This window comes from Haemorhous mexicanus, chromosome 1, assembly GCF_027477595.1.
Source record: "Haemorhous mexicanus isolate bHaeMex1 chromosome 1, bHaeMex1.pri, whole genome shotgun sequence".
In the NCBI taxonomy this organism is placed as follows: domain Eukaryota; kingdom Metazoa; phylum Chordata; class Aves; order Passeriformes; family Fringillidae; genus Haemorhous; species Haemorhous mexicanus.
In genome coordinates, this window is record NC_082341.1 from 148,038,700 (window position 1) to 148,064,566 (window position 25,867).

General features: G+C 46.6%; 1 long non-coding RNA gene across 14 annotated transcripts in view; it reads left to right on the top strand.

Annotated features, from left to right (window-relative positions):
* The window catches only part of LOC132337933 (uncharacterized), a 131,086-nt gene that overhangs the window by 76,519 nt on the left and 28,700 nt on the right, over positions 1 to 25,867 (top strand). For 9 of the 14 annotated variants that reach the window (XR_009489309.1, XR_009489303.1, XR_009489300.1 and 6 more), the window contains 3 exons: positions 3,428 to 3,552; positions 11,159 to 11,542; positions 16,340 to 16,697. This is a non-coding gene — a long non-coding RNA (uncharacterized LOC132337933). The remainder of the gene's footprint in view (positions 1 to 3,427; positions 3,553 to 11,158; positions 11,543 to 16,339; positions 16,698 to 25,867) is intronic. The other 5 variants (XR_009489311.1, XR_009489316.1, XR_009489307.1 and 2 more) reach the window with 4 other exon arrangements.

The window sequence follows — 25,867 nt, forward strand, 5'->3', positions numbered from 1 at the left end:
AAGTTCCTACGTAATAGTCAACATTATAAGAGTCAGCAGCAAATAGTGGGTACTGTAGAGATTGGGATAAACATTGAGAGTTACAGAGCTCTTGTGTGATGAGATAAGGAAAGGGGCTATCCTTGAGAAGATGAGGTGGGATAGAAACCATGACCCATGTGGTAGTACTCTTGCTGGTCAGGAGAAGTTATGTGTCACAGGGAAGGGTGTTGGCTGTGATGAGAGAAAGCAAGAGCTTCAATGACAATGGCAGATTTGGATGCTGGATGAAAGAGCATTCAAAAGATGTCTTGAGACTTACTTTCAAACATAAGGAGACCAGTCTAGAGTAGAGAAGAGAGTCTGCATTGAGGAGGGTGCAGACCACCATAACAATACAAATTTCTGGTGTAGGTGAAAGGGAGGTAGAGAAGGATGAGAGCATGGGTTGAACCACAGAGCCCATGGGGAGGGAAATCTGGAGTTGAACTGGAGGATGATGAAGAGGCAGGAAGGGAGAGATGAGAGATAGTGCTGACAGAGGCAGGTTGGAGAAGCCAAGGCCAAGCAGAGGGACATATGGATTTTGACCTTTGGCTAAGAAGCCACTACTTTTTTCAGTAAAATCTTGAATAAGTAATATTATTGCTTCCAGACGCAGACAGGATCCTCTGCAGAAAAACCAGTGCAGACAGGGAAAAATTTGCATGTAACATCATTCTGGGGTGCATCAAACACAGATGGGCAAAACCAGATAGCAGAACCAGAGAGGCAAAAGAGGTGATTATCCTGCTCTGGCCAGTGTTGGTGTGGCTTCAGGTGGAGCTCCATGTGCAGTTCTAGGCCCCACCAGTTAAGAAGTTTGTGAAGGTCCTTGAATGTGTCCCAAGGAGGGCAGCAAAGTTGGTGGAATTGCTGAAAGTCATGTCATGTGAGGAGTGTCTGAGGGCTCTGGGCTTGTTTGGTTTGGAGAAGAGGAGGCTGAGGGGTGACTTCATTGCTCTCTAACAGCTTCCTGAGGAGGGGAAGGGGAGAAGAGAGTGCTGAACTCCTCTCCCTGGGATCCAGTAGCAGGATGTGTGGGAATGGTCCAAAGCTGCATCAAGGAAGGCTCAGACTGGACATCATAAATCATTTCTTTGCCAATAGGGTGGTCAGACACTGGAACAGGCTTCCTAAAGAGGTGGCCAGTGCTCTGAGCCTGCCAGTGTTTAGGAGGCATTTAGACAGTGCCTTTGATTATATTCTTTAACTGTTAATCACTCCTGAAGCAGTCAGGCATTTGGACTACATGGTTGTTGTAGGTCCCTACCAACTGAAATGGTTTATTCTATTTTACTCTATTCCATTCAATTCCATTCTAATCCTATCCTATCCAGTGCTATGCTATCTTATCCCGCTCTGTCATCAGAAGTGGCTCTGTGTGTGTGCTTTGGTCCCCTGCTGCACTCCTGCCTGGGAAGGGATCTGCCTGGCTCCAGTGCTTTCTGTCCCATCTCCCTGCTTGTGATGGGGATGCTGTTCCCATAAAACAGGCATGTGCTGATGTCTCTGCCTGGCTACACAAGCCAGCTCTGGAAAACCTCAGCTCCTAGATTACCAGCATAGCAGGGCTCTCTGTCTGCAAAGGTGTAAGATTACAAAACACACACTCGCAAAGCTTAACCAAAACCACTTCATTTTTAGCAGTTTGTGAGGGTTTATTCATTACACTTCAGCAGAGGAATGCAGGAATGTGAGCAGCATTAAACCTTTTCATTTGGCAGGGAGGCATCTCCTCTCCCCTGCTCCAGCCTGCTTGGCTTTAATGATAATTGCACCTCTTGAGTTGTTGAGTTGGCTCTCTGCCAAAGGACCCTCCCCACACAGATGTGTGTGGCACAGTGCTGGGAAGGAAGGCTGGAGCCAGGAAAGCTCAGACTGATGCTTTGGAGCAGGGCTGTGCTTCCCGCTGGGATGTGCTCCACCACTGCTGTGCATCCTGCCCTGCATCCCATCTTGCCTCCCATCCTACTCACAGCTCTTCCCAGACTCCTCTGCTGTGGGCAGCTGCCTGATTCAAAAAAAGGCTTTGCTTTCTCCCTGACAAGCCCTAAGCCCTGAAAATGACCTAGGCTGAGGTTTGAATGGTCCTGCCTTTCCAAAGAGCCTGTTCTGCATGTCCTGGGCCACTCTGCCTTTCTGGGACTGCCCCAGCCAGCATGGGCAGAGAGACTCATGGATGTGCTTTTGCTCTTGACTCTGGGCAGGGAAGAGAGCAACAGTCACTCCCCCACTCTTACATATCCTGCTGGGGAATTCATGTTGTTGTTGTTGTTGTTGTTGTTGTTGTTTTATTATTATTATTATTATTATTATTTCTTTGGTGACTCTGATTAAGCATCCCCAAACACATCTAACAGTATCCTAGCATCTAAAATTTACTTATTGATTTTAAAAGCCTTGTCACTTTAAAAATGGGAAATAATAATACAAAGAAAAAAAAGGCAGCAGTAATTTTTGTTGGCTTGTTAAGAATTTGAAAGATGCAATAAAATCGGATTTTGGGTTTATTCATGCTGCCTGTTCCCAGAGGAGGAATGTGGTGCTCTGCATAACCTGGCTGCTTGCAGCAGCTGCTGCCGTCACTGCAGTTTCACATAAAGGGCCTGGGAAGCTGAGGGGACTGGTAGTGCTGGATCCCTAATGAGAAGACAAGTACTGTGTGTGAGCTGTGGGTGCACAGGCTGGGCAGCTGGAGAATTAGTCAGCAGAAGTGATCACTGTGACTACAATAGCTCTGTCTACCTATTAGAAGCTCGTACAGTTGGATTTGAGGCACAGAGATGTCGAGAAGGTTTTATTGAAAGTAGCTTCAAGGTCTCTGTTTAAAGGACACTGTTTTGAAGGGTTTGTAATGAGAATGGAAGCAGCCTAATTCAATTAATTAGCTGTGGCCCAGCCATCAGCTGGGCACCCCAAGGTTTCTCCTGCTGCACAGGGCTGAGGAGGAGACAGCCTGTTCCTAGAAGCTGGGATGAAACTAATTGCGTTTCAGCAGCTGGGATGCATTTGGACAGAGTCTGTTATTGCACTTGTGCTTGAAACATTAATTGAACCCTCTCTCCTGGCAGGACTGAGCAATGGAAAGTTAAATGGTAAAGAGGTTTTTTTAGCCCGCTGGTTCCCAGGTTTGGGATCCTCAGGTGCAGTGCTTTGATACCCAGCATCTGGATTTTGGTCAAGTCACTAAACTGCTTCATGCCCATAGTCCACAGCAAGAGTTAGGGCAGAGGTGGTCTTCCATGCTCTGTATCAGCCTCAGTTTTGAAACTCAGTTTTCAGTATCATCAGTAGATAGTTCTGTCTAGTGTCCTCTTGGTTAAGTTGGACCTATCTGAAGGTGTGACTCTTTGACACATTATCCTCAATTGCTAGATGATAATCCCTTAATTGTTCATTTGTACAGTAATTTTAGCATTTACAAGAAGGCCAAATGAATTAATCTGAGGAGGATGAGAGGATTGGATGGACAAGATGGGTCCACTAGAGCAAGTGAAGGAATTAAAGAAGAGCAAATAAGTCTGTGGCAAGGTAAGAGACTTTTCTGTCTGCTTTCTCCACCTAACACATTCACTGCCCTGGGCTGAGAAGAAGCAGTTCCTTGATAGTACACTGGAGATAGTACACTATATAGCAAATAGAAATACTTTGCATCATCTTCAGTCTTAGTGGTCCTCCAGTCAGGGTGGACCTGCTTACCATGGTGTGTCCTCCATGGTCACCTGTATGAGTGATTCAAATCAAGCACTATCAGAGCCATAGCCCCTGGCAGTGTGTCTGCTGCTGCTGCTGCTGGAGGGATCCAACTTTGCAACCTTTGGACAACTCTTAAGGTCATGTTTGCTTTAATAGGGACTCTGTATGGCAAGGTCCACACACTGGTAGCTCCTGGCTCTCTGAAATGCCCTCCCTCAGTCACCTCAATGTGTAGTTGTATAGCTCAGACCTTGGACACAGAGGGTTTGGGGATAGTAAGCACAGAACAAAAATCCTTGGTGATTTTTTTGTGTTTTGTTTTGCTTGTAAACACCTGCTAGTATCTATCTTATTCATTAACTGAGGAACTGAGCCACATGGGCTACCTGCCCTGACAGCCCTTGCTCTCTGCAGGAAGTCTGTGCTCCTGAGCTTTAAACACAGGAAATTTATAATGAGGAAAGCAACAAACAAACACGAAACAAAAGAAATAAGTGATGCATTTCCAACTACCCCCTTAGCAGAGACAGTGCCCAGTGCTTTCCAGCACCTGTAAAGGTGGGGCACACCCTATCCTGGGAAATGGTTGTGCCATGTAACAGCCCTGCCCTCCTGCCGGTAACTCATACCCTGCAGCAAGACAGCACAGAGGGATGGATAGACTTGTGCTCAACCAGTCCTGCTTTCTCCTCGCTCAACGGGTTATTGGGCAATTTCAGGATTGCTCAACCCAGTGGAAGTTTCTCCATCATGATGATGGGTGCTAACAGCACTTAAGTAGTTGTTAAGTGCTTTGGGATCTGTGGTAGCAAATCAAAAGATAAGGAGAGGAGGTGGGGGAGAGGATACAAGTGTCAGGAATTTAATTGGGTAATCTTTTTCATTGTATCACTTTGTATTTATTCTGATCCCACTGCTACTGTTGGCTTTCTAGAGTTAGGTCAAGGCTGCGGTGAATCCAAGACCCTGAGCCTTGCTGTTGCCGCTGAGTTATGCTTGATATCATTACTGTACTAACAGCAACAGCAGCCAGGCCGATAAAAAATATTTGTGTCTCCTGGAACATAACCTCTTTGGGATCAGAAGAGGTCCTGGCACTGCAGTCTGCCCAGATTTAGCTACAGATAATGGAGTTTTTCCTACCGACATCTTGGGACGATGGACGGTTGTACGACACGGTCCTTTCATAGCGGTCTTGCAGTGCCAGCTCTTCTCCGCGGTCTTTCTTGTCCGATGGCGGGTGGTTGGCTGCCACTGTGGGGCTCATGCTGTGCCAGCCATGTGTTGCCCAGTCAGGCAGGGCACAGCTGGTGACTTGCTCTGCGGTTGCTGCAGCCCTCTCCCAGGATCTCTGGCTGAGCTCAGCTCTGCATGTATGCACATGCAGTGGAGCATCGCGAGAGCCGGCAGTCCTTCCTCCTCCTCCTTCCTGGTGCCGGAGCTAGCTGATGAGCCAGCATCAAAGCAAAATTTCCCACTGGTGTCTCTTTTCTCAGAGGCTGCCTGTCTCCATCTCTGGCTTTCAGTGGCGTTGAAGCCTGCCTGGGAATGGGCGCCACTCCCACATAGCTCCTGGGTCGACTCTCATTAGGAAGGGCGTATTCCTTGGAGAGAGTGAGCTGTGCCTCTCGTTTTGTTCTCCACGTAGCCAGGACACAGAGCTGTGTTTCTTCCCCAGGGCTGGTTCTCACTGGTGCTGGCTGGGGCTGGCAGCCCTATCAGTCTTAGCGTGGCGATTAACGCTGGCGCAGCGGCAGTGCCTGGGTGGCCGAGCCCTTCCTGAGTATGCTGGGCTGTTCTGCTGGACCCTGGGCTGGTGCCCCATCAGAGCCATGCCCTGTTTTGGGGTGGGGATCTCATCCCATGCCCTGAGTTTCCCTACGGACTCTGTGGTGGTGAATGGCATCTTCAGGGAAAATGTCACAGTCCCCAGTTCTGTGCTGCTGTTCCCCAGGGTTCTTCCAGAGCTGGTGGCCCTAGTGTAGCTCAAAACCCCAAACTGAGTACTTTGCTAGTGAAAGAGGGGTAGTGATGTTTGCCAGAGACAAGGAGTGAGTTGTTGTGCCCTCTCCAAACCAAGTGAAGAGATCTGAGCTTCAGAATCTCCCCAGAGGTGGTTCCTGTCTTGGCACTACCCAGCGTTACTGCAGTTACTGGGTAAAACACCATGATCTTGTTGTCCCCACATCTTCCCACTGGCTGTGGCGTCATTTATACTTCGGCTTTTTCAGGGTGCAGTGACTGATGCAGCTTGGGTGCTCAGTGATCTCCTTGGAGGAGGAGGAGAAGGAGGAGGGGGAGGGCGGGAAGGAACAGGTTGCCCAGAGAGGTGGTAGATGTGCCATCCCTGGAAACATTAAAGGTCCGGTGGGACTGGGCTCTGAGCAACCTGCTCAAGTTGATGTCCCTGCTCACTTGAGTTCGGAGTAGATGGTCTTTAAAGGTCTCTTGCAACCCAAATGATTTGATGAGGGCAATCCCCAGTCTGGCTAACCCAGAGGAGCAAGTCAGGTTCAGGGCATCCTCCAACCTTGTTGCAGAGCTGCAGGAGTGGAGGACAGAGGCTGACTCAGCAACAAAAGGATAGTTGCATGCATTGAGGGGAGATCTGAACACTCACATTGCTGAGCTACAAATTCCTCCCTAAATGGGTATCTCAGGACGTTTTTAAAGGCTATTGCTAATTAATAAAGACCCTACCTGTGCTTGCTCTTCAATAGCAGGATATGTCAGTCTGAAAGCAGGCTGGAGAGGCAAAACAAGTTTTGGGTTTTTTAAATCTTCCCACAAGACATACCTTTCTGAGCACCAAAGGACATATTTGCATTTTTTGGGACATAGTGTGAATACTTTTGGCAAATACTAAAATAAATACACATATCCATCCCACATGAGTATATGCAAGGCAGTAGAAGATAACTGCACTTGACGGGCTCAGCATCTCATTACTTCTGCATAGCTTGTTGGTCAGGGAGCCTGGTGAATTTGTCATGTCCTTTGACAGTGTTTCAGCTCACCTGTATTGTCCCTGGTGTATACCAAGCTTCAGCTGAGGGCTTCTCTCTTCAGCACCTAGTCAGAAACAGCTTGTCTGGGTTTGCAGTCAATGTTTCTAGCTGGTTCCTCTGGTGCTGCAGGATCGCACTGTAAGCCAGTCAGCTGAGAAATGGGATCACTTCAGCAAATTCTGTCCATTTTTTTGATAGCACATGAAAATACAGTTAGTCACTAAAAAACTCAAAGCCCAAGGTGGCATTGGGTGGTTCATTCCTTCCACAGCTGAGCAGTGTTACTCTAATATCTAGCTGTCCTTCTGCACTGCTACACCCAAAAACAGTCTCAGGCTGCTGACAACAAAAGATGTTGCTGAACACACTTGCAGCAGGGAACACATCCAACTGACATTTTTTCTTTCTCTTGTTATTCTGTAGATTTGATTCTCCAGTCCAGTTTGCAGTCTTGCATGTCAAACTGGCATGCACTGGCACGGCTGAGAGGGAGGAACTAATGGGAACAAGATCATGGGATGGTCCCAGTGCCAGAAAGCTTGTAGGGGAGAGTCACCAGCCTAATCCCATTGAAACCCTGGGAGTTGCAACTGAACTGGGAACCTCCTTGGGCTTTGTGCCTGCCCTACTTCCCAGGGCAGTTTGGTTGATGATGATAAATGGCAAAGTCTCAGTGCCCACACAGGTTGTTCCTTTGTGCTCTTGCTTTTAAAGTTATCAGCATAAAATGGTAGAGGTTGGGAGAATGTTTGATAAATCTTTTCACATTCTCATCTTTTTCTGTATTTGCTTCCCATCCTAATGCTCTCTATTAGCATCTGTTCAGAGCAAGGCCACCCCATGTAGATGTGAGGTTGGGAGGAGCTGGGCTGAGTGCCAGGCTTGGGGCTGGATGCCATATTTTTTGTCCTTCTTGCCCCAGATAAGCCAAGATCCCCCCTCCCAGGAGCCATGTTTCTGTTTGGCTTGTGTGGAGCTGGGTTTTGAACCTTCTGTTGACTAATCTCAGCAGTGGGTTGCTTACCAGCATCCTTGCTGCAGCGTGAGGATGGAACAATAGACGTCCGTGGTCATGGCAGGGTCCTTGAACTATGTGACTTTTAAAGGTCCCTTTCAACCCAAACCATTCTGTGATTCTATGACCAGCAGGTGAATATTTCTAATAGGCCTGAGGGAACCCCTTTTGGAGAAGGGGAGAACAGGCACATCCTTCCTCTCCACAGCCTTCTTCCAGCATGTAGTACTCCTGAGATGCACTGTTTCCCTGACTCAGTGTGCAGTAACACTGAACCCTCTCTTTCCTTTGATCCAGGGCTTTTAAAAGAGCAGCATGAAGCTCCTGTGCTAGCCAAACGGCTTTGATTCTGCCATGCAATGTGGTGTGCATGTGTCCAGGTTGGCAGGGGCTGTAAACACCCGTTTCCTTGCAAAAGTTGAGAGTAAATGAAACCAAAGCTTACAATTGCATTTTGGTTTATTTATTTATTTATTTATTTATTTTTCCTAATGGTCCATGCATTTTTAGCACTTATTACTGGTTGCAAGGAGATGCTGCATTAGTGTGTACCTGCAGCATCCCTTGTTAGCTCACAGATCTCATCTCATGTGCAAGAGAGGATGCTAACAACAGCTGGGTCCCCAAGAGGTGTTTTCCTGCAAATCCTGGAGACAAATCGGACTAATGGGAGGTGACTGGCTGCAAACTTATGGCCAGAGGAAGATGGATGGTTTTGAGCAGGGGTGTTGTGACCTGAAACTTAAGCCTGTAGCTGGGTCACTGCCCCTCTTTCAAGTTGTTTTCACTGGGCTGGAAGCTTTCTTGTAATGCATGGAGTTTCATCCAGGGAGGATCTGAAAGGTCTCTTAACTTTTTGCCTCACATTGAAAGCAGAAAAGAAATGATAATACAATAAATCCAAAGCAATCCAACCATCCTTCAAAAAAAAAAAAAAAAAAGAGTCTGAAAGCTGAAAAAGCCCACAAAGGAGGATGCTGGGTTTATATTGCTTGTTCAGCAAACAGCCTGCATCTGGGTTGAGGTTGCAGTGAAGGTTTATACAGAAATTCAATGCCATTTGGGATGTAACACAGGTAATAGCATTTTCCCCCCTCTTCTCTCTCCTCCTTCATCTTTGCTCTAATGCATTTGACTGAATTACAGTGCAAATCCATGGCTGTATAAATACCAAGTGGGGGAGAAAAAATGCAGCAGAAACCACAGGCATTGTTTAGGTGGTTCTTTGATGTATTTCACCCATGAATATAAACTGTTAGCCTTGTGGGATGGTTTTGGGCTAAAAGGGGCTTGAGACTGGTTTGTTGGGTGCCTTATAAAAACACTTCACAGACATTTCATTTCCCACCCTTTCTCTCGTGATGTGCGTGCCTTGCAAAAAGGTGCTTGTACTCTCAGCTCCCGAGATTAAACCCCCTTTACTGCACAAATACTGTTTGGGATCCACAGTTTGTTCATATGTTGGATGCCTTGAAGGATATAAGTCCAGGTTCTGGCACTGCCAGATCTACGTTCTATATGAGCACCTTAGCTTTAACCCGGCTTGTCAGGAAACACGTGTCCCTCAGGGCAGCTTAGGCTGGAGTCAGGAGTGGGACCATGCTGGCAGTGGTGGGTCTACAGTGATGAAGGAAAGGACAGGGGGATTTGGCAGCTGGGCTTGTTTGTTTGTTTGGGAGTACAGGGGGAGGACTAGTCTGTGATGCTTGGCAATAAATTTGGCTTGATACTTAAGTACCAGTTCCCAGGAAATTGCCATCGGAGTAATTAGCATGTGCTGACTTATTTGTACAGTGATAACAGCAGGAAAGTATTGAAGCAGGAAAAACAAACACATTATTCATTTGAACCTTCAATCCACAGCCTTTACTTGACAGTTCACTCTTTGCAATACACAGGTCTATTTTTAGGCTTCCAAGTCAGGCAAGCTTTTTTTTCATTTTTGTTTTTCATTTTGGTCTTTATTTTGCCGACATAAATTGGAAATTAATCTGTGCTTAGAGATAAACCCAATTTTAAAATAAACCTTTTGAATACAAAAGACTCTGTGGAAGTGCTGAAGCTTCAGTACAAGGCTCTTGAAACCTGTGCCCATGCAAATGGGATAAGCTGCAGATGGCAGCTAGGGTAGGCAAGAGCAGCTCTCTGTGCAGATGCAGCTCTGGGTAGTGGAATGTGATCCCTGTTTCTATCGGATGCATTTGCTGTGAGCATCTTCTTCAGCCCAGGTTTCCCTGCTTGGTGGTGAGTGCTGCTTAGCCAGCCAGGTTAGGGCTGTCCATTGACAGGTGAGCGCTGAGGAGCAGGTTTAGTAACTTGGGTAATAATTATTGTTAAGGAGACTGTGGGAGAGTGGCACAGGGTCACAGGAGTTTGTGGTTGTGAGGCATCTGAGGAGGATATTTGGGGGAGGCAGCCTTGTATGTGTGAGTATGTGGAAAAGCTGGTAAGAGAGCAGGAGGTGTTTGGGGGTGGGGGGAAATGGGTGTGGAGAAATGTGTGGCTTCACCTTGGAATGGAAACAATGGGGATGAAAGTGTTTGCTCTGCCTTTCCTTTCCTCCTCTTTTCTGCTTACCAGCCACCCGCAGAAGCAATTCCCTGCCAGGCACTTGTGCTAAATCCTTTGAAAGCTCCTCTTCTCCTTTGGCTAATATAAATTCAGAAAAAAGGGTGGAGGCAGAAGACAGGCTGTCTGAAGGGGAAGAGAGCAGAGAGGCCCCGGGGTTTCTTCTGGAGATGGATTTGTGAACAGCTGGGAAAATCAGGCAAAGCATCTCCTTCAGCCAGCAGCTATATCACAGGCACCCCTGGCTGCAAATGCAGTGCAGATAAATCAGAGTTAAAGTGCCCTTTTTAAATACTAAAGGCTTTTAAGTATTTGAGCCAGCCATCAAAAAGGTGACTTACCATCTCCATATCTCGAGCTCTTTGCATGGAGCCTGCATGCCTCCCTGGAAGGTGGGGCTTAGGCAAACACTAGCAGTAGTGCTCAAATCAAAGGTAGGAATGAAACTTGTGACCTCCCTTATGCAAGATTCAGGCTGGGTGACCCAATGGTCCTAAAGTCTTTGGGAGTGATTGCTGTGCTTTGCAGCCCCAAAAGTTCATCCCCATCCCTGGTTCCCCCTGTATTTTCCAGCTACCAAGTGCAGGTTTAGGGCTGGTAGAGGCTGGATTCTGACTGCAGCCTTCAGGTTTCCTAGGGAGCAGTAGCAGCTCCTTGATTTTTGTGCCATAGGTTAGTTACCCTTTAAATCCTATGGCTGAAACAGTGAGCCCCCCACATTTTAAGCCCTAAAGGAAGAAGGGGCAGGAGTGAGGGAAGGTATTGCAAATGCACAACCATGAACCAGTACCATGATGATGAAAACTTTAAACAAACCAGGCAGGAGCTGAAATTTGTTTTCTCTTTGCAGGGAGGGCTTTCCAGCTCTTTGAGAGAATGCATTCAGGGACTACATCCTGGGATATGCCTTTGAGGCTTAGAGGAACCCAGCAGATGTGAAGATCCTGGAACCAAGAAGCACAAAGAGAACCTGCAAGCATAATTATGATAAGCATCAATGGGTGGTTTCAGAGTGTCAGAACTGGGTGCTTCATTCCTTTGGCTCAAGTGCTTGTAGTCAGGAAAGTTTTGTGTGTCTTTCGTAGAGCCACAGACCGGCCCAGACTGGAAACGATCATCTGGTTCAGTCTTTTGTGGGAAAGGGAGCCAAGGTGATTGTAGCAACCTTGTCCAGTTGTACCTTGAAGATCTCCAGTGATGGAGACTCTGCTGTCTCCCTGGGCAGGTTATTTCAGTGAGTGATTGTTCTCACTGTAAAATGCTTATTTCTTACATTATGCTTTGTTTCTGGCCAGTGAGTGAATTTTTTTTTAATTTGCTTTGGTCTGGATATGATTTTTTTCTGGTTTTTTACCTGTGAAAAAAACATCAGAGTGGGTTTCTTGGTTTAACAGCATTTTGTTTTGCTTCTTGTGGTATGGATGTGACACTTTTGCTGCTCTTCAGAATCCACATCTGGTTAGCCATGGATGCAGAGGACCTTTGGATGGGGCAGGGATGTCTGGGTCTCTACAAGCCCAACCACTGATAATGGGGCATCTTGTTCTTTGTACCACCAGTAGTTGAGCCTCTTGTTATTAGTACCTCATGGATTTCTAGGCTTTAAGGACGTTGTGCTTGTTTAGTCTGACCTGCTGTATAACAGAGATTCCTTGAATTAATTTCCACTCTGCAGTCAGACGTTGTGAATGCAACCATTTCTGGGGGAGCAAGAGAAGCAAGGTGGAAGAGTTCCATCTTACTTTGAAAGTTACCAGTGCTGGATCCTTGGCCATGCCAATTGGAGGACTTTTCTCTCTGTTAATTACCTGAAGTGTTGAAAAATGGTATCGTTGCTTCTGGTTTGTTTTCTGTTGAGCTTCAACTTTCAACCTTTGGTCTCGTCATGCCTTTGTCTGGCAGGCTGAGAGCACTTTTCTGACAGGTACCTACAGGCTGTGAGGTGCCTTTTAACTTTCTCTTTGATTGACTTCCTTGAGCTCCTTGCTACAAGCCTGGGTTTGTTCTTGTGGTTGTCCTCTGAGCTCTCTCCAGTTTTTCCAGCAGTATTTTTGAAGTGTGGGTACAGGTATGAAACCTCACACTCCCATCAGCTGTGCCAGCCCAAGGCCTGAAGATAACAGGGCCTCTGCTGGTACGTGACATCCCTCGTCTGTGGAGCCAGGCACCATGGAGCTGCCTTGCGAGCTCACCTTGGGCTAATTATGCCTCTTACCTCAGCCAGTCCTGTAGGTCTTGCATGTTTAAAAAGTTTCCACGCACCCGTTTCTTTAATATGCCAAGCATCTCTTAAATCTTTTTGATGTATTTTTTTTATTCTGAAAGGAGTTTTAGTCCAACCTTTCTCCCTCTACCAGCCACACGTCAAAAATCTCAACAAAACTGAGAGCTGCTAGGAATGTGTTTTACAGAGCTGGAGGAAGGAAAGTAGTTCACAAGAGGGAAATAACGCTGAGACCTCCAGTGGATGGTAGGACAGGACAGATGCATACCACTGGCTCCAAAGTTCTGCAGGCTTTTTTGACCTCTTTGGATCTTCATGGATTGTCTTCTCCTGTGAAGATTAACCATGGAGATGGTCAACCTGCAAGCACTGTACCAGTCAAACCTGTCATTGCTGGCTATGGAGCGTAGCACCAAGCTTCTTGCCTGGGGGTCATGGACTGGCTGCTCCCATTGGGGGTTTGGGTCAGTGCTGGTGAATTTCTAGATACTAGACACAGAGAGTTGACTGTATGTCCAACTGAGATGTTTTTATTATTGGTTCTATGTTGTTTCTTATGTGTAATGATTCAGAGGAAACAGAGGTGTTGATCTGATGGGGAACCTAGGAAGCTTTTTGGTAATATCATCCAGATGTTTCCTTAGCACATCTGCTTAAACCACTGTTGAAGTCAATGCCTTCAGCAATGCTGCTGGTGTGTTTTACTGCCTGCTGCTGTGTGTGATACTAATTTATGAGTAATGCAGAAATGGAGGAGGGGGAAGTTTAGCAGCAGAAGCAAGGACAACCAGCTGCCAAGGAAGCGTGGGAAAGGAAGGCAATTCAAACTGTAACCCAAATTATTCTTGCTTTTACCATTCATGTAGGGTGTTTGGAAGTAGTCTTGCATGTAATTTTAAGTACTGTGCCCCAGGTTTGCCTGGTTACAGGTCACTGTGTACCTGTGCTGTTGCAACTCAGCCATGTGGACAAGACATTTGTCTGTCTGAACACTGACTTCAGCTGACACCAGGGCAAGCTCTCCTTGTGTGAGAAGATCCTCCTGCCTGTCCCCTCATTAGTGGGAAGCTGTTTCTCTCCCTGGTTGTATCTGTTTAGCACTTCAACACTGCCTTGCTAGTCCGTGTGCCAGGATTGTCAGCATGTGGTGTTCCTCCAGGGAGGGTCAGCTTTGGGACAGCTCAGCTGCCTCATGCCAGGGCTTTGGGCAGCCAGGATACTACTGGGAGCTGTGCTTTTAATGTCACTGTGTCAGCGTTGTGCCCTGCCCCAGGGAACATTGCCAGCAGCCTGAGGATAACGTTCCATAATTCCCAGTACCCTGAGCTGTGCAGTCTTTCTAGGCTGCACACTCCAAGCCCTGGGTCACAGCCCTTCCAATACGGACTCAGATCTGGTGAGCACTGCAGCTCCTTACACCATGCTGCTTTTCCTCCCTTTTCCCCAATGACTTCTGCTGATGGCTCATTTTCTGTGTCGCAGAGAGCCTGTCTTCAGAGCAGACCATTTTGTGGTGCTCACTGCAATCTACTGACGTGGATGCCTGGTCTTGAAAGGCGATGGCAGCCACAAGGTCTTTGAAGAAGAAAAGAATCTCATCTCCCCATATGAAGGCTGGTTTGTCACCTCCCTCCAGGGATGGTGGGGTAGAGGTTATGCAGGTTAAAATGGGGGAAGAAGGTGGAAACGTGGTTGGGGTTTGGCAAAGCCCTTCTGTGAGGAGGAGGAGATGTTGGTGTGGTAGGTGCCTATGAGATGAATGGCCCAAAGGTGTAGATCTCATCCTATTTCTGCCTCTTTCTCTCTAATGAATGACACAGCACTGTGAGCTGGCCAAGGATTGGCCATCAAGTGCTCTTGGTTATGTGTCAGAAAGCAGCTCAGCTGGATTATTCACAGGATGGAGGTGGACATTGTACAGCCCCAGAGGAGCCTGCAGGACCTTGGTTTGTGTGTGTGGTCCTTCAGAGAGTAAAGATGCTGAAACAGCACTGCAGGTCTTGGAGCAGGAGAGACAGCGTGGTTCTAAATGTTTGTCATGTGAACACAGAAAGCAGCAAGAGATGGTCAGAGACACATTTCTGGAGCTGTGGATGGCATTACCATTCTCATGGCTTAGGGCCCATCTTGTTTCCTGTTACCACCTTGTTAGCTGTCCCCTGCATGCTCCCAGGCAATGACAGAGTCATTTGCTTCCACCACACCAAGCCATGATCTTGTTTCTTCTGGCAGTAAACCACACTGCTTGGCTTCCCTACCCAGGGTGTGTTTGAGCATCAGTGCTCCACACTGTTCCACATCCTGCACCCAAGGAAGAGGTTTCTTCTGCAGCATAGACCAGCTTTCCTGCTTCTCATAGAATGGTATCATAGAAAGGTCTGGGCTGGAAGAGGCTGTAGAGATCTTCTATTCCAACCCCTCTGCCATAGGCAGGGCCCTCCCTTCACTGTTGGTCTTTGTAACTAGGAACATTAAATCTGGGTAGGACCAAGCTTCTTCATTGATATAAGAGAGCTCTTTTTTTATGAGGCTAAACTACAAGTTTTTCCCGTCTGCCTCCTAAACCTGAGTTTCTATGTCACTGGTCCACCCTGGCAATCCTTCTCTCCTTGCTGGGTTGGAGTTAGTTTGTAGGTCCTCCCTAATGGGATAGGGCTGCTGGCCTCTTCTTCTGCAGCTCTTCCCACCCAAAGAAATCTTGTAGACATCTCCATTGTGTTTATTTTCCGTCTCTTTCAAATGTCCCCTGAACACAGATGAGGGCTGCTGCTTTTTTTCTTGGGTCCATTATGTTGGGTTGCTTGTGTCCAGCCAGTGTCCAGTAGAAGAGCTCCTGGACATCATGAAAGTCTTTAGTTTAGATAAAGTACCTAAATGCTGTGTTTCTGTTTCCCTCTGCACACAAAAAAAAAAAGGCTATTTTGGATAAAATTTAGAATTAATTCTAGATTTGATTTCTGGAGTTGTTCCTGGCGCCTCGGTGGAGCAGTGTGTTATACCCAGCAGAGCAATGTCTGCATTAGTATTAATCAACACGCAGTGTAGTCATTTTGCTAGTTTGTGACAGTCTGCAGTTGAACACTTACATTGTCTTAGGGTAGAATTTACATGTAAAACTAACTGTATTGTAATGTGTATTAAAATCCACTTAATTTTATTAAAGTAGCTCAATGTTTCCTTTGTTGGCATTTGAGCTGACTCTTACCTTGTCACTAATCCTATGTGATGTTGCAATTGAACGCACCCTCAGGAGACAGTCAGCTTCAGTAAATCCTCCTTTTTGGGAAAAGTGTAGTAAAAATTTGGAGAGGGTTGGCTACTGACAGTACATCTAAACTTTCTGACTCCATTTTGGTTTGTAATTGAAAGGAGTCTTTGTTTCTAGTGGAAGTTATAATACAAAATGTAAAAGTTTGTGACTCCAAAGGGAAATTTTCCAACTGTTAAAACAAAGTGCTTCAAGTCAAAATGAGTTTCAATTCAGCAACTTTCAATATTTCAAGTTTTTTATATTTCTTTCCGCTTATTCAGAATGGTAGAAAAAAAAATCAAAATCTTAAAGTCCCAGAAGGATGACAGAACTGGATTTTTCTTTGCCATCTCTTATTCATCTCTGTTAGAGTAGTACCTTCCATTGGCTGCATCTTGAGGCAACAAGATGTTCTTTTGTCAGTACTGCAAGGTCAGGGTGTCCTTTGATGGGTGAACCAGACATCACTCTCTTAATACTAATAGGAATATTGTATAAAACCTGAAGGTTTGTCAATCTGTCCTGATCCACATATTAAAACTGTGTTTTCTTTATAGGTGTATCCACTGTTTGGATGATGAAACTCGATGAGCTGCAATTTGGCTTGGATTACAGTATTTCAGAAGACTTTCTGAACTTGCCAGGCAACCCTTCCCCTAGACTTTGGGGACAGAGGAGCCTAAATTTTCATTTCCAGTGTCACACAAGGAGATAGAATGCTTTACACAAGTAATGAAAATCAATGCTGTGTTGCTTTTGGAAGGAGTACTCCAAAGAAGAAAAGCCTTGCCTATACATCTTGGTTTAGAGACAGATTTTACCTAGGAGGAATGTGGATACTAGAAGAAGGAGAAGAGGTGATGCTACAAGCCAGCTTCCTGACCCTCCAGAGTGGGACTGAAGCTTTTTAACAAGGTAAAAAAAAAAAATCAAACAAATGCAAAACATTTTCTTTCCTTCGTACCTCACTGAAATATCCATCAGACAAGAAGTGAGAGGAGTAATGAGTCCATGCATTGAGTAGTTTCTCCTACTGCCCCCAGTCTCTGTCCTGTTCCCTGGCCACTTCCTGTGTCCTGCATCACCCGTGCCTTGAGCAGGCTTCATGTAAAAATCATCAGTAAATTTCAGCTGCCTTAGTTGTCCACATATCTAAGAGTTAATTTTTCAAGCATCTTTGCTCTCACACACACACACACACACACACACACACACACACAGACACACACACGCATATTAAATGTGTTGTTTCTGGAGGACACTTGTGCCTTTACTTTATGCCTGAGGATCTTACTGCTCTATTGTTGGCAGTGAGGATGACAAGTGCCTCACACTGTTTGCACTGCACTCTTTGTAGCTCCAGAGCAGGACAGTGATGCATTTTCCAAACTGATGAGATACAGAGAGAGCTGAAATGTATGGGCTTTCACATGGCTTTATCCAAAACCACAAGAGGAGAAAGGCAGAAAATAGAGCAAAATTTCCTGTTTCCAGTTTACTACCTTTCGAGAACTGAAAAACATTGATTGTGGAAAAGAATTTTGAAGCTTGATTTAGTTTTTAGCTTCTTTCTTGCTGCAAATGTTTTTCCTCAAACATGCATTGCTCCTCCAATGTTGAGCCCTGGGCTCTAGAGTGCTGGAAGCATTCCGTGGAGGAGAAGGCTGGTCAGGATGACAGAGGGGTGCCAGGCTTGGTCTGTTCTAGCAATACAGTTCCATGGGCATGGGGGACATACAGCTTTCCTCTGCTGCACTTCATGCTCTCCGTGCACTCTGGAGGCTGGATGGTGGTGAGGGTGGAAAGGGTTCATCAGACTCTCCCTCTCAGTATGTGTGGTGTGTGTGATGTTCCCATGAAGGCCATGCCAGTGTGTGCATGGGGACCTATACTGTCATGGCAATATGCCCTAATAAATTTGGCAATGATGAAAAATGCTGAACTGAACTCCACTGAGGTGAAAATTCCCCCTTCTCGTCAGATCAGAGATTTCCTGGCTGTCCCTCACCCTCCTGTCTCAGCACTGAGCTGGAAGGACCATCACTTTGTATTAGAAGTTTTTAACCTCTGTGACTCATTCAGTTGTTGGTTTAACTGCTGATTTTTCCAGTGAGAATGCTAATGACATGGGTAGATGTGGTGGTGGGAAGGTACCACTGTCTGGGAAGCAACAATGGTTTCACATCTATGAAGAGACTATCTATGACTAAATGTGTAGCTGCTACATTTCTAAAGCAGATTTGAATCAGAGAGATGAAGGACTCTTTCAAAGTCTGGGTCTGGCCCAGTTCCTTGGAAGAACCAAATTTAAGTATTTGTTCCGTTAAGCCAAAGTTTCAGTTTCAGAGTGGATGTTTAGATGTTAATCTTGCATTGAAATTCCCCCATTTAAAGGTGAGGTGACAAAATGTGTGATACACATTGAACAGCAGCCGCACTGTTAAAGATGAAAGGGAGTAGAAGTGGCTGTACAGAGCAAGACCAGTTTGGTATCCCCCCAGGTGATAGCTAAGAGAGGAAAGAGTATAAGAAAGAGTGCTTTAGGAGTGAGCTTTTCTCAGCAGATCCTTGCAGAATCCAGTGAGTAAATGTGCTAAGCATTTCTTGGGAGTGTCCTTTATGTCCATTTGTCCCCATGGATCAGATGCTCCTGTTGTGCTCAGGTTACAGAGCTCATTACTGAGCAACCCAAGCCATGCAGTCTCTGGCCCACTATTGTGTTTATATGGATTAGCCAAGGTCACCTAAATCCGAGGTGCTAAATTGGATTCAGCCGGGGGACATCACAGCACCTGGTGGGCTGATGGTCCTGCTGCAATGACCAGGAGACTGGAATTCACCCTCAGTCCTGTGTAATTCTGTCATTTAACCCCTCCACTTCTTCCCCTGGGAAGCATCTGCTGGCACTTCATAGAGAGTACCAGTCATATCTGTGGGTGTGAATTCCTGTGTAACAAATAGGATTTAATGAGAAGAACAGACCTTAGAAAATGCAGTGCAGCTCAGTCTTCTATTAGTTGTGGACGACTGTTGTCTTCTTGGTGGCTTGATGCTTAAAGGAGAGAGATACAACCCCTTGTATATCACAGGAGCCTCTTCCAGGTCTCCAGAGAATAGAGTGTAATTTAGTACTGATTATTTGGTTGCATCAGCTTTTCTGGGTCTGGGAGTGCTCTTAGCACAAGCAAATAAATTACCCGTCTCATTTTGCTTCATGCTCTGCAGCCAGCCATATGTTTGAGGCTGATAGAGATTCTTATCTCATGGGCTAAAATTACTGAATGGAGGATGACATTTCTTATCAAGGGCTTTGCTGAATCAGAGAGTGGCCCTGGCACCCTGCTCTGAGACACGACTCCTCTTTGTCCAGCCTCCCAGGCCAGCAATAAATGGATTTGTGTCCATAGGTCAGAGGTGCTTGTGTCAAGGTTTTGTTGCAGATCAAAGCTCTGAGGATTTTCCATGTGCCTGGGAGAATGTGGGATTGAGGAGGGGAAGGGAGACCATTCATGTGACTAAAACAGGGCATCTTAGAGCTGTGCAAATGCATCTTCACTTAGAAGTCCTTGTATGCACAGCTGTTAACTTTAGGCTTCATATCCAGGGACTCTTTTCTCCCGCTGGACAAAGGCTTTGCTTCCAGTTCTGTGGTGTGAAAAGCCATCCCCTCCTGCTGACAGTAAGAGCTTTTCTCCAGACTTTGAGCTTGCATCTCTCCATCCTTCTACCTCTTTAAGGACAGGTTATTTTCCTCCCTCTCTTTCCATTTCAGTCTTTGGAAGTTAACCTGGTAGTTAACCTGCTGAGGAGTCAAGACGTTGTCTTGGTGTTTATCAGGTAGGGGAGAGGCAGAGAAGCTTCTCTCACCAAACTCAAGCACCTTCTTTGTGCCTTGTCTTTGCCTCTTAGGGCAGAACTGACAGCATGGGGTGTTCAGCTTCTGCAGTGCATCTGGGCAAAGCTCTTGATGGAGAGTGAGTAGCCTTGGTGAACTCCCCTAACTGAGCACTGTCCACAAAGGCAAGTTTGCTCTTAGGAGTCCTCCTGGACAGGAAGCAAGACTAGCTACCCACCCAGCCACCCAAGCACGGTCAAACTTTCTGTTAAGAGGTTCCTAGGATAGGGACTCTGAAATACCATGTGGTTTTCCTCGCAGGAGGGTGCATTCCACACAACAATACTCTTGTAGTGTTGTACTAAGGGTGGGGTCATCTTCTCAGATCAGAATAAATCTGGTAAAACACCGTTTTTGATGGAGAAAGACTTAATGTACAACATCAATTTCTTCTGCCAGGTGGTCCCAAAGGAGTTTTTTAATGTTGGTCTGTGACCGTGACAAGGTACTTCACTTCTCCTTTAATTACGAGTATCTTCAAGCTGGCCTGTGGCAGCCATGTAGTGCACCGCAGGAGGTGCAGCCCACGTGTCCAGCAGAAGCCATTCTTTAGGTCAGTATAAGAGTGGTAGCTATGCCCCATACAGTGAGGACATTATGGCTGGAAGTGTCACTATTTGCCCACTACCCTTCCTGGCTCAATCCTGGCATGTTCTTGGAAGCATAGGACTCATCTTTGGGGGATGCTGCCCACGGAAGACCACTTTATTTCTGAGCCAAACCACCAGCGCTGCTTTCTGCAGTGCCCTGTGAGATGCCCAGAGATAACAGCCCTCTGTGGTGTGGCCGTGGGCCAAGGCTGTGCTCTGAGTGACTCCTTGGGGAGGCTCCTCTGCCATCTGCAGCAGCTGTCAAGAAATGCTGGGGCTGATGGGTGCTGCATCCCCAGGGTGCCCCATCTCCAAGGAAGGGCAGGGGTCAGAGAGCAGGACATTGCCACCCTTCTCATGGATGGCACCTCTGGACATGTGCAGCCATCTTCCTCCTCTTGAAACAGTATCCACAGCCTGATTTTCAGGTTTTTCTCTGTTGTCCCTCCTGCATTTTGATGGTGCAGCCCAGCATCCATCACAGCTTGCAGCATGGGGTCCCAGGCACCTGCAGATGCTGTCACATGTGGGCTGGGTCTTACTTCCTTCAGACCTTTTCTCTTCACCATTTTCCCCCTGAATCATGCTGAGTCACCCTGACTTCAGTGGAGCAGCCTCAGGCCTGCCCATCAGCCTCTGGCCCTGCACCAGCAGTTGAGCAACCACTGCCCTGAGGTCATGCTGGAGTGGAGGTCTCCAGGGCAGTGGATGACCAGCTGGCCCTTGGGCTTTGCTCCCCAGCAGTGTCTGCATGCCATTGCACCACAGTCATGCTTTTCCCTATTACCTGGCTCCTGCTGAGGTGACTGTTTATTGCCTGTTTGCCCTGGATGCAGTGCTCTGCTGTTCCTGTGGGAATAGGTGATTGCCTCGGTGGGGGATTGGGGAGGTTATGGGAAGTGCTGTGTTTAGGGCTAGTGACCATCTGAGGCAACCAGCTGGTAACTCCCAGTTGTCAGCCTGGCCTGTCCAGCTGGGTGCCTGCCTTTAATACAATTGCAGGATCATGTGTGATTTCTTAAAAGAAAGAGCAGAGGGGGTTTCCTCCAACTGCCAAGTGCATGCACTGTCTGACCATTGTCTCTGGCATAGTGTCTGCCTCTGGCTTCTGAATTGTTGCAGATAACCTTGGTGAGTTGGGCTCTGGCAGCATACCCACCATGGAGTTCACCCCAAATGCCCATGGAGTGCACCCTGCATGTGCACAGCGTGCACCCTCCACACTCACACTAAGCATGCTGCACACCCATGACATGCAGCCCATGCACTCATGGCATCATGGCATGTACCCCACACACCCAGCATGCCCAGTTCCATGGACACTGCAATCTTGTTGGGAGATGACGTGCTGGGTGACAGTGATGGAGGTGATGAGAACTCACATCTTTGCTTTCAGTTCCCAGACCAAGTTAGCAGTTGGAAAAAAAAAGCAAAACCTGTCATTTTATTTGTCAGCTGAGGTAATTTTTTTTCTAGAAGCTGCTAAGGCACAGTCATCCTGGAACCCGCAGCGCTCTTACTAGAAACCATTATCTGGGTTAGACTGACTCACATAATGGAAGTTTGAATTGGCCCTAACACACGGCCGGAACATTGTTAGTGCCCAGTGCTGGTCCTGCTCTGGGGCAGCCATGGGTGATGTAGTGGCCTGTGAGCAGCTACAGCTCTCTTGCAGTTGGTGGTGACTGTCAGATGTCCCACATGTAGCACTGGGAGTATGGGAATGGGGACTGAACAGGCTGAATTTCCAAATATTCCCAAATACTCATATCTATAGTATGATCTGTTCATCATAGATACTGCCAGCCAGGTATGAGTTGTGGAGTACAGGGGAGCCTCCAAAACTTCTGCTCCGTGCTCAGGGCTTCCCAGTACCAGCACAGGTCTATGCAAGCAGAGCAGGACAAGCCAGCAGAAATGCATTACACATTGGGGAAAAGCAGACTGGCTTGGTCCCTACCATTTTGAGCAAGCCAGAATACATCTTTTAGAAGGGGAGTCTTCAGTAAAAGTACCTGGGAACCTCCCCTCTCTGACTTTTGGTGTCTTGAAAACAGCCTGTTTTCAGAGGTGCTGTGAGCAAGCCCTGTGTCCCGCACCTTGTGCTTACTCAAGCAAACCCTCAGTGCCAGCTTTTCCCCATCCAGTTTCTGTCCTCATGTCTTGTACTTGATTATCTTCCCATCTGATTTGTTACAGTAACAAGCTGCTCATTTAGGTAATTTCCATCTAGCTCTAATTAAGATTCTACATGCCTGTTTATTCCAATGAAAAAAAGGGGTTCCTCTTGATTGCTTTTGAGTACGGAGCGTGCAGCCGGGTGCCCTTGACTTCTGCAATATTTAGGGGCACGTGTAAGTGCTTTCCTGATCTGAACCAAAACTGCAGTAAATCTTGACGACTCTCAGCAGGAGTCTTTCATCTGCATGAAGCCCTGTAAGTGAAGGAAGTGTTGGCAACTCTTGAAGCCAACAGAAAGAATGTGTAAATCCTGGCAAGGAGGTGAATTACCGTGGAGTTCAAAGCATGACATGCTCCTTTATGTACTCTATCTCAGTTGTCAGGAGGGAGTTAGCTCTTAAAATGTGGTGCTGGGGATGGGGACTGAGTTATTTTGTGCTTGCTTTTGTGCTTTTGTGTTTTGGCCTTTGCCAAGCATTCAGGTGGATGGGTGCTGCCCCATCCCACAAACTCCAACTGGCTGAGCACTGTGGGAGGAAAGATGAAGCTGCTCTGGAGTCCATTATTTACTTTGGTGCTACAGGAGAAATTTTACAAAGCAGTCAGTCCATAGCTCAGGAAATATTTTTCTGCTGACCACATCTCTAGCTAGCAACTGCTCTCCCACTCTGAGAGTGAAGCCTGGAAGAGCAAAGTTCTAGCTGAAAGTCCTCCTTTTTCAAAATTAGTCTGATTTTTATTTTTTTAAGTACTCGATTGCTGGGTTATTCTTGGAGGTACCTTTAACTGGGCCTTGCAGGATATTTCATGTCTATGGCAAATTTTCAAGAAGGAGGTGTCTTAGTGATTCTGTACAGCTCCAGAGGGCTGCAGAGGATGCAGGCAGGTGGTAATGCCAGAAGAAAGGGATTAGAAGTCAAAATAAATGCAATTTATGCAAAGGCTTCATGAAGAAATTCAGCCTGATGAGGGCATGGAGTAGCAAAACACCTCCTTAAGGAGAGACAGAGCATCACTGCTTTGCTCGTGTGACACGGGGAAGGATCCAGCTCTCTTCCCCAGGGGATGGGCTGGTGCATCTTTTCCATCTCTAATGTCTCTGCTTCCTCCTATCTGATGTAAATAATTTATAAAGCTTGAAACGTGATCATGGGGCCGTCTGTGCAGGAGGAGGATTAAAGCCTGGGGCCAGCACTGTGCAGGAGACCTGCTACCTAATGCAGTGCCTGTTCTCCACGGGCAGTATGCCAGGTGAACAAGTGCTGGATTAGTGCCTGAACCCTACTAGAGTCATCCCACCCAGTCCTTTTGTTCTTTCCACCCCTTTTTCCATGTCTTCTTCCCTCCCTCCTGCCCTTATTTTCCTTTTTCTTGTAATTTTTTTTCATTCCTCCTTCCTTTTTTTCCTCTTCTGTTTTTTCCCCTCTTCTCTGCTGTTTTTCCCTATTCAATATATGAAAAGTCAGCATCTCTTTTTTGTAGGTTGTAGTTTTTGGCTGTAATTAACTGTGGGTATTCTGACCACATAAGAACAAAATAAAGGGGTTGTCACTTCTGTACTAGTCTGGCTTCAACCTGGGGATGAAAAATCACTTGTGGACAGAGAGTGGAAGTCTGTGAAAAGCTGTGCTGGTAATGGTCTGAGAGATGACTTTAAGTGCCAAGTGCAAGACCCTTGAATTTAGCCTAAGTAGCCAGTGAATGTCAGTCAGACCTGTAAGGCAGGCTCTGGTGTGAATAGCTGCAGAGCAACTGCAGCACAGTTTCACTGGCAGGTCCCAGGACAGTTGCATAGGTGTTTTAAACTTTCTGGAAAGCAGCGCAAGGTAGAGACAAATCTTGCTGGCTGTGTTGCTTCCTCACTTGGCAGACTTGCTCCTCGCCTAGAGCTCCAGATATTGAAGACAAATCAGAGTCCATTAGCCATTCTGAAGCAGCAGCCAGAGGTGTTGATCAAATATATAAATAAATAGAGCCCAAACTCCAGAGATGGGCTCACTTCCAGGAGAGCTGCTTTTATCTACTCTGGTGTCCCTATGGAGCACCTCTCCTTTGAGGTGAAACAGAGACAGTTTGGGATGTTCAGCATGGAGAAGAAGGTTCTAGGAAGACCTTAGAGCACCTTCCAGTACCTAAAGGGGGCTACCAGAAAGCTGGAAAGGGACTTTTTACAAGGGCATAGAGTGACAGGACAAGGGGGAATGGCTTCAGACTGAAAGATGGCAGGTTTAGGTTGGACATAAGGAAGCAACTTTTTACTGTGAGGTAGTGGGGCACTGACAACAGGTTGCCCGGAGAAGTTATTGGTGCCTCATGACTGGAAGTGTTCATGGCCGGGCTGGATGGGGCTTTGAGCAACCTGGTCTAGTGGAGGGTGTCCCTGCCCATGGCAGGGGGGATTGGAACTAAATGAAGCCTTCAAGCTCCCTTCCTACCTAAACCACTCTGTGATTCTTGAAATCCTGCAAGTTGTAATCTCCTATTTCAGTTGATCCGTTTGCATTAATTGAGAGGGAAGAAACATGACATTTTCAGTCTATTCTCAAAGCAGCAGAGACATGCTTGTGCCAAGACACTGCTGGCAACTGCTGAGGTGGCAGTTTCAGTAGAAAGGTGGAGGAGTGGCTGAGCCCAGAGCCTGAGTATAGCATCCCTTCACCTACAGAGGTGAGCTGGATCAAAGCACCATAAAATACCCTGCTCAAATGTTAGTGAAATACAGAAATATTCTCTCAGAATATCACTTCTCTCTGATTGTCCAGGGAAACAGGTCAGCCTACCAAATGCAACAGGAGTCAACAATAATTACATTTATAAGGGGCATTTGCTGACTTAATCTCTCCATGGCTTTGTCTTGGTATTTCTTGCTCTGTTTGTGGGGAGCTCATTTAAATGGGTAGCTGCTTGTCCGTCTGCCTGGGTGGCTGGTCTTGTCAGTCCTCCTCCTATCACTCGTGGAAGTAAATTGTAAGTATATATCTTTTTAAACTAAGGGCTTTCATTACATCATATTCAGCAGCATGGTCTCCTTTATGTACCATCTCAAATTTATCCTTCGAATAACACACATAATTTTTTAGCATCATTTCAAAATGCTGCAATAATGTTATTGTAGATGCAATTATTGTAGCTATTTATAAGAACAGGATGCTCTCAGTTTCCTGGGACTGTACACAGTATTTTCATTTTTTGGCTTCTCTTTGAGAATTTTGTAAACCACTCTTTATTTTCAGCAAAGCATCTGTTTTAGCTTCGCGATTACTTTGTCTTTTAGACTGAAAGGGGCCTCAGAGCGTTTTAACCTCCTGCTTCCCCTGCCTTGTAATCCCCCCAGGGTTTGCCAGGCTCCTTCCCAACATGAATGGGGGCCGGAGGGGGAGCAGGGGATTCACTTCCGATGAAGTCAGCCGGGCTCCGTG